The following is an 8525-nucleotide window of genomic DNA, read 5'->3' as shown; positions in this document are numbered from 1 at the left end:
TTGTGTGTAATGTGTTGTACAGCTCCACATGGATTTACTTTACCTTTACTTATGAAGTTGTTCTGATTTATCTTATAGAACTGCATATCCCTACAACTTCCTAGATGCTAGGTCTGTCATGTAGTCCTGTTATGCGTTTACACAATTTGTCACTCCTCTAGTTGTCAGCAGGAGCCTGTCTGTATATTGCTTTTAGAAGTAATTAGATGACAATTTCCAGTTCATTTTAAGCAGGTTTTCACATTTGCATTACACACACGACTTAGCACTTTGAAACCCCCTGCCGCTTATAGAGTAATTCTATGCCTGCATGCCATTATTATAATCACAATTTCAGTAAGCAGTTGAGAAAGGTGTTCTTATTTTTACACTGGTCGCAGGATGGGACCACCAAACTGAACCCCTCCACAAAGCAGACCTTCAGTGTGTGGACACTTCTGGTGGTTAATTTAAAGGCTGCTTGTGCTGATAATGGTGACAGCATTAAACTGAACTGTTTGAACAACTGTTCAGTACAGTTCGACTGAAGTCAGTTTTATTTATATAGCGCCGAATCATAACAGTCGCCTCAAGGCACTTTATGTTGTGAGGTTAAGACCCTACCGTATTAGAGAGAAAACGCCCACAATCAGATGACCCCCTGCGAGCAGACACTTGGTGACAGCAGGAATGAAAAACTTTCCTTTTAACAGGAAGAAACATTCAACAGAACCAGGCTCAGAGAGGGGCGGCAATCTGCCGCGACTGGTTGAGGGTGAAGGGAGGGAGACAGGACAAAAGACACACTGTGGTAGAGAACCAACGATGAATAATAACTTATGACTGAATGCAGAGTGGTGTACAAATACATGACGTGACAGATACAGGTGAGTGAAGGAAAAACAGTCAGTGTATCATGGGAAACCAGGCCTGTCTCTTGAATCTAAACTGGGAGCTGGTGCCATAGCTGAAGTATCTGCCTCCAGTTTTACTTTTAATGAGCTAACTAACTAGTGTGAAGCCCAACAGTCAAAATGTTTTATGAGATACAACCGATTGTTTTTGTTGTCTAAATGCAACTTTGAGAAGAAATGGCAGCTGGGTGCCTTCTATGGTTTTGAGGCAGGTATTATGTGCCCAGTTTGCTCTATGCAAATGAAGAAATGGGTTGAGACTTTACCACAGATACTTAACCCTTCTCCCTGCCCCCTGCCTTTAGCCTTGACTATAACCACACGCATACAACAAATCACACTTGCTGTATGGACAGCCACAAGGGAGAACCTTTTTAAATATTTCCTTTCCATACTGGACGTGTCTGGGCAGCCCGCAAAAGAATAGTCCAAACCCTGGAGGTCTACAGGCAGACCCCTCCATGAGAAATGCATGGTTTCACTTCGCTGTCATTGTCCACAGTGCATAAACCCATTCATCTCTATCCACGTTTAGCCAAACTAGACTTAATCCACTGGTGTAACTTACAGTTCCCAAAGGACCATTCCAACGTGTCCATAAAAACATAACCGGGCACTATTCCAGCACACAAGGCAGCTTATTTTTTTTCCATTTTGTTATTATTTTTTTGAGCTGCTGCTCACATGTGAGGACAAATTCAAGCGTGGAAGAACGCCACAAGATGGTGCTGTAGCCTCTTTCTGCAGCGCACCACCCCTGAGTACTTGATATAAATGCATGTTTACCTTTTTCTAGCCTCCATGTTCAACACACACACACACACACACACACACACACACACACACACACACACACACACACACACACAGAGAGAGTTGTGTATGTGGGATTTCACAGACATTACATCGACTTACTTGCCTAAACTTACCCCCAAGCCTTAGTGTAACCTTAAATCTAATCTTACTACTACCTTAAAGCACGCCTTCCATACAGACATGCACACACAAACAAATGTATGAATGGGCACTTGTCCATTTATCATTAGTAATCTGACCATCCACACAAACAGATCCACCTCCTCAGGCTCCTGCCACTTTTTGCCCAAAGCTTAGCATGTCACTGCAAAGGCCAGGGATTGATGGTTCACAGACGCTCGGAGGGAGCTGATGTGATCTGCTCATCATGCAACTCTTATCCCCATGAAATGGACCGGGACTCATTGACGTGTCAGCATGTACCAGAAAATCTAAAGTGAAAAATTAATCTTGTGGTGCCACAGGGTATTACGCTTGCACAGTTTGTCTGTTCTGCACCACCATTCTCAATCACCTCCCCTTCCATGCAGATGCATCTACCCACATATCACCCTTACTCTCCTCCATCTTTTTTCTTGTAACTACACCCCCCGGCTGTTTGTGTCAGCTTTTTTTTTTCTCCAGAAACTGCCTGGTGAAATGAGGGTGGAAAGACTAATAGCCTGTAGCCAACAGATAAAAGAGGCCTGTGTTCTTCCTATGACGCTGTTGGTATGTACCGGACAAGGACAAGGGATGGAGTTCACAGAAGGGTGAAAGAGCAAAAACACCAGGTTCTCTGCAGAGTGCATACAGGAGCATTCACAGCACTTCATTTGTTTGTTTTTTGTTTTTTGTCAAGTTGCAGCTTTATTTCAAAATGGAACCGCACAATACCCCGTAATGACAAAAGGAAAAAATTATAAACAAAAAACAAAACAAAAATCTTCCATGTACAAAAGTATTCACAGCCTTCAGTCAATATTTTGCTGAGGTGCCTTTGGTAACAATTAAAGACCCAGGTCTTCTTGAGTCTGATGCTACAAGCCTGCCACACCTATTTTTGGGATTTTTCTCCCACTCCTCTCTCCAGAACCTCTCAAGCTCTATCAGGTTGGATGGGGAGCACTGAGGCACAGACATTTTCAGACCTCTCCAGAGATGTTCAGTCAGGTTCAAGTCTGGACTCTAGCTGGGCCACTCACAAAGTGGTCCTGAAGCCACTTCTTTGCTATCTTGGCTGTGTGCTTAGGGTTGTTCTCCTATTAGAAACTGAACCTCTGACCCAGTCTGAGATCTAGCAAGATCTGGAGCAGGTTATCATCAAGGATGTCTCTGTCTATGTCCACCTCGACTTGTCTCCCAGTTCCTGCTGTCAAAAAGCACCCCCACAAAATGATGCTGCCCCCACCATGCTTCACTGTAGGGATGGTATTGGCCAGGTGATGAGCGGTGCCTGGTTTCCTCCAGACATGACACCTTGCATTCAGGCTAGAGTCACTCTTTGACCATCGAGTTCTTGATTACCCCCTAACTACAGTCCTTCTACCCCAATAGCTCAGATTGGCTGGGTGGCCAGCTCAAGGAAGAGTCATTTTTTCTGTTCTCAAACTGTTCTGCCATTAGGAGCTCAGTCTGAGTGGAGTTTATTTCTCCTCCTCTCACCTCATGTTATGTATTTTCATTGTTTTTTCCTATCAGCAGTGTGCTGCCTGCTGTAACCCATAATTTCCTTCGGGATTAATAAAGTATTCTGATTGTGATTGTGGTGCCAAACTTTGTCTACGTCCACACTAGCCCGGATAGATTTGAAAACGGCTTTTTCGTCTGAAAACGCTCCGCGTCCACACTAGCGTTTTGAGTCGTTTTCACAGAGTTCTGCGTCCCCACTGAAACAGCCCAGAGCACTTACGTTTCAGTCCTGCGCATGCGCAAAAGCAAGTGAGAATTAAAGAATTTGAAGGAAAGCTATCAGGAGCATGTACAAACTGATAATAATATTTTGTTTAGGGCTTTCAAAATTGAGAGCAATAAAAACAACTGCTGTATAATGCCCTCCGCTATCTTTGTTTAATTGGTCACATGACTGCATCACATGACTAAAATGCGTCATCGTTTTAGAAAGTCTGCGTTTTCGAGTGTCCACACTGCGACTGGGCAGCTCCGTTTTCAAAACGCTGCGTTTTTCCTTGAGGAAGCGATGCGTTTTCAAATGAAAACTCATGAGTGTGGACGTAGCCTTTATCAACTGAGAGATGATGGAGCCCACTGTGCTCACTGGGACCTTCAGTCCCAGTCAATCCTGTCTCTGAGGTCTACAGTGGTTTGGTCTATGCTCTGAAATGATCAGTTAACTATGGGACCTTATATAGACAAGTGTGTGTCTTTCCAAATCAAGCCCAGTCAGTTGTATTTATCACAGGTAGACTCCAGTCACGTTATAGAAACATCTGACAGATAATCAGTGGAAACAGGAGGCACCTGAGCTCAGTTTTGGGTGTCATTGTAAAGGCTTTGAATGCATGTAAGTATGTAGATGTTATGTATTTTTTTTTATTTGTAATATTTTCTCAAGCAAACCTTTTTCACTTTGTAATTGTGAGTTATTGCGCGTAGAATTTAACATACCAAATACATACCAAATGTATAAAAAAAGAAAAGTAAAGAAACATTAACCTCAAAACGTTTCACAGTATTTGGAAAGCTTGTAATAACAAAATGCTGAGAAACACAAAGACGGCAGCCAGTCAAGTCCGCTGGGATTTCCTGACATCTCAGATCTGGAAACAGATTTGTTTTCACACTCCATGCTGCCAAGATCTATAAACTCACAGGATGATTGATCACCAAAAACTTCAAACAAGCTGACTATAAGTTTGAGCACACTTTAAATCTAACTTCTTTATAAACACTGAATAGAACAAAGAAGGTGTAGATTCTTGCCTTTTTATGACAGAGTAAATCCACTGAAAGCTGTGACTCCGTCCTGCAGCTACGGTCACTGACTGTTCTTCTTATCTTACATGGTAGCACACGAGCTAACACTCATGCAGCTCTCAAGGTCAAAACTCATTCCAGTCTATCCCACACACAAGCTAAAGTCAGCTTAACTCAAAAGCAAGGTGAAAGAGAGGAAAAAAGGATAAAAGCACGTACACTATGATTCATATTACAGTAATCAAGTTTTTGAAGTTTGTTTCATTCAGATTGAAAACAGCTCTGGTTTAAAGCAGCTAACGTCCTTTCTTTCTGTCTTTTTTCCTTTTTTCAGCTGGAAATGAAAATGAAACACAGTCCCGGACAAGCACAATTGTATTTTCAATGACGGTTATTTTTTTTTGTTTTGTTTTGTTGCACTAATTGCAAGGTAGCCTTCCACAATGTTCATGTTACAAAATAATTGAGCAGGGAAGCATGTATTTGACTGGCTGCTGCTGTGTCTTGCTGACTGGATTGGCCCCATTCAAGTAAATGAACAGACAGTGGTTTTTCACGCAGAGATAAGATTGTAATTTGTCATTTTGCCCTAAAATTAAATGTCTCTTGGTAGATAATCACATTCACAGCCACAGTGGTTTCCAGTTCATTTAACACGAATCTGCAGAAATCAGTCTTTGAACTGTGGGAGGACCCCGGAGGATCAGCAGGAAAGGCCGAGGCTGTGGTGGCCATGGTCAGAATTGTGTTTGCTTTCTCTTTCTGTGAACCAAAATAAGTGGGAACAATGAAGCATAATGAATGAATTCCATACACATTCAGAAACCATTCATTGAATGAATATGGTTTAATTTATTGGGACCGTACTGTAATCCTTGATCAGATGAACATGAGGGTTAGGCTTTTAAAAATCTGTAGTCTGTGGCCAATTTTAATCAATTTTTTCAACCACGTCTAATATACAGGAGGTAAAGTTTCACACTCATGCTTTGTAGAAGGGAGCTTCCATGCCACTCAGTACCAAAGAATGAGGTGAACATTAAAAAAACTGATTTATTCCACACAAAACTGACAAAAAAACTAAAAAACTGTCTGGTTGCAGTCCTAATTATCTCTTCCTGTCAGTGTTATAATGTAAAAACATCTTTAAATTGTTGCTCCATGCCCTGCTTACATGATTAACTTCTAATCTGACCCTGCTAGCCCAACTACATGCAGCAGTTTCTGACAACTACCTACACTGTACCACTGCTGGATAGATTCACAACAGCAGGATGAATTAATGGAGCAAGGTATGTTAAATTACAAAATAAATCCAAATAACAAAGTTCAAAAATTACAAATTAAACATAGCAACATATTTAAAGGTGGGTGAATACATTCAAGCAAAAACATTGACCTGCTGTGTTGTTATGGCCCCGCAACAGGCTGCGGAAGTGTTCCCAGCCATTCACCCATGGCAGCTTGGAAAATCCCAGAATGTCAGCAGTTTCTCAGACTACCTTTCAACCATGCCACATTCAAAGTCATTTAGATCATATTTCACCCCCATTCTCACATTGTTTTGTCTCTGTCGACATGTCTAATTGGCTGCAGAGTCTCGGTTTATAGGTCTAAAAATTATGCAGCCAATGAGATCTTTTGTTTTCTCTGACAGTTTTTAGCGTTTCTGGTAATTCAAGTATTCCAAACTCTGTAACGGTCTCTTCGAAAAACAGCTCCATTGGTTAAATTTTGCTGATAGATTCCAGCAGTTTGCTTGAGCAAACTACTGGTTTTGCTCACACACAGTTAGGGCAGATAAATAAAAATAAAAATCCCCAATCACACCATCACCGGGCTCTGCTGAGTCTGAAGCTGCCTTGCTGTGCTTCGCTCGATATTTCCTGAATACCTGCGTCAAAATCTTCAGACCCTATCTCGTGTTTGTGTTTTGAGCTAGGGGAGAGGGGAAAGCTAGCGGAAGGAGATTGGGAAATATAAATCACGGGGAGTGGAAGTTTTCTCGAGGAGAGGAGTTGTATAGCTGCAGATATATCTAGAGTGATTCTGGAGGGAAAATGGTAAAACGCTAAATTGAGGGATGGCTTGGTTGCCCAACAGAGCAAAGTGAGCATGCCCAGTGAGCATACAGAGCTGGACCCTGAGAGTACTTTATGTGCTTTTTGAATGCTATCTCATTTTTTGCAAATGCTTTCAGCTGAGTGCTCTTTTTTTTATCAGTTCTGAATGAAAAAAAAAAGGATTTGAACGTGAATGTTTTTTTTAAATTGAATCCAACTGGGACAATCCAGAGGTAGGCAGAGAGTACCGCTCTCTCTCAGGAAGCCCATACACGAGGAGAGGGGGCAAGAACAAAGGTGACTTAAGAATAATGAAAGATTTATGATGAAAAGCAGAGGGTTGGGAGTGAGGAGCTGCCCCGGGCTCTTTGCTGCACTTCATTTCAAAAGCATCCATTTCCTCTGTAACCCACATGGGTGTAAGGCACACGCTCTCTCACACACAGGTGGACTAACACATCTACCGATATACGATGTCGTCAATTTACATGATGTCTCCGCGGGAAATTGGCTTCATGATGAAGAGGAGGACGGGGGCATAAAATGAGGCTATGAATGTAAAATTATAGCACGATCGTTGATACTGGGTGGTGAGAATGTGACAATATAAAATGTTGGCACATCGAGGCGCTGACGTTATGCAACAAACGAGTGTTGGATTGATATACTCTTTACGACTGCCCAAACATTAGTTTGTTTCACCTCATTTAACAGTAACCGCTCAGTGCACAGACAGCAATGTAACAGCTATCTGTAGCATACTGAGAAAAATGTTCTCAGATGTCTAAAATGTTCCTGATCGTTTTCCCCCCGAGGGGTGGGGTTATCCTACGTGCAGAGAACGAGACACAATGGATGTCACGTCACGTGTGACAGGGACAAATAGCACTGTGGGGAACATCTTTATGATAACTGCCACGACACCCTGACACCATTCTTCCTCCTAACTGCCAACATTATTCTGCAGAAAGGAAAACAAAAAGGAACATTAAAAATAAAATAAGTCAGTAGATAAAATGCGAATAAAAAAGGCCTTTATCAGCGTTCCTGCTATAAATGCTTGCATTTTAATCTCACAGAGTGCCAGCAGCAACACAGACTGAGGTGCGTCTGTGTAAGATCCTATTAGAGGGCAGAAAAGATGATAACGGTGTCGTGATTAACAGGTGTCTGAGATATTAACCTAATGTACAGTGTTTCTATATGTTAGTTTTTGCTGATGTGAATGTAAAAGCTCAGATTAGAAACAGACTCCATGAACGGTGCCCTGCCGCTCTCTGCTCAATTCCAATAAAAGTTATTTGTTGTTTCTACCTCAAGATCTCTTGTTCCACCTTAGACAGATCATATCAAGATTTTATTTTTGCACCACAGTCTGAAGGTAATGTTGTGCGCTAGTTGTGCGCACAGTTTTGCAGAGCATCGTCTGCACGTTGTGGTTGTTTACTGTCACCAGAAGGCAGAACAACCAGCCTGTCGGCTCGTAAATGTGTGTGGTGTAGACAGTTCTTCTTCTTGTGCCACATTCCATTCATTTAGGATGTAAACTGATTCCCCTTATGTGTCTTTATACATATAAAACATATAATACTCCTGGAGTGTGAACACCTCCGAGCTGCTGAAAAAGGCCCAACAGAGACTGTACTTCCTGAGAATTCTCAGGAGGAATAACATCACACAGAGACTGCTGGTGTCCTTCTACAGAGCCACCATTGAGAGTGTTCTAACCTACTGCATATGCATTTGGTACACTAGCTGCACAGGGGCTCAGGGGAAAGCACTCCAAGGGATCATTAACACCGCCCAAAAGATCACTGGCTGCCCTCTCCCCACACTG

Source organism: Maylandia zebra, linkage group LG6 (assembly GCF_041146795.1).
Source record: "Maylandia zebra isolate NMK-2024a linkage group LG6, Mzebra_GT3a, whole genome shotgun sequence".
Lineage (NCBI taxonomy): Eukaryota > Metazoa > Chordata > Actinopteri > Cichliformes > Cichlidae > Maylandia > Maylandia zebra.
This window is presented reverse-complemented; position numbering follows the sequence as displayed.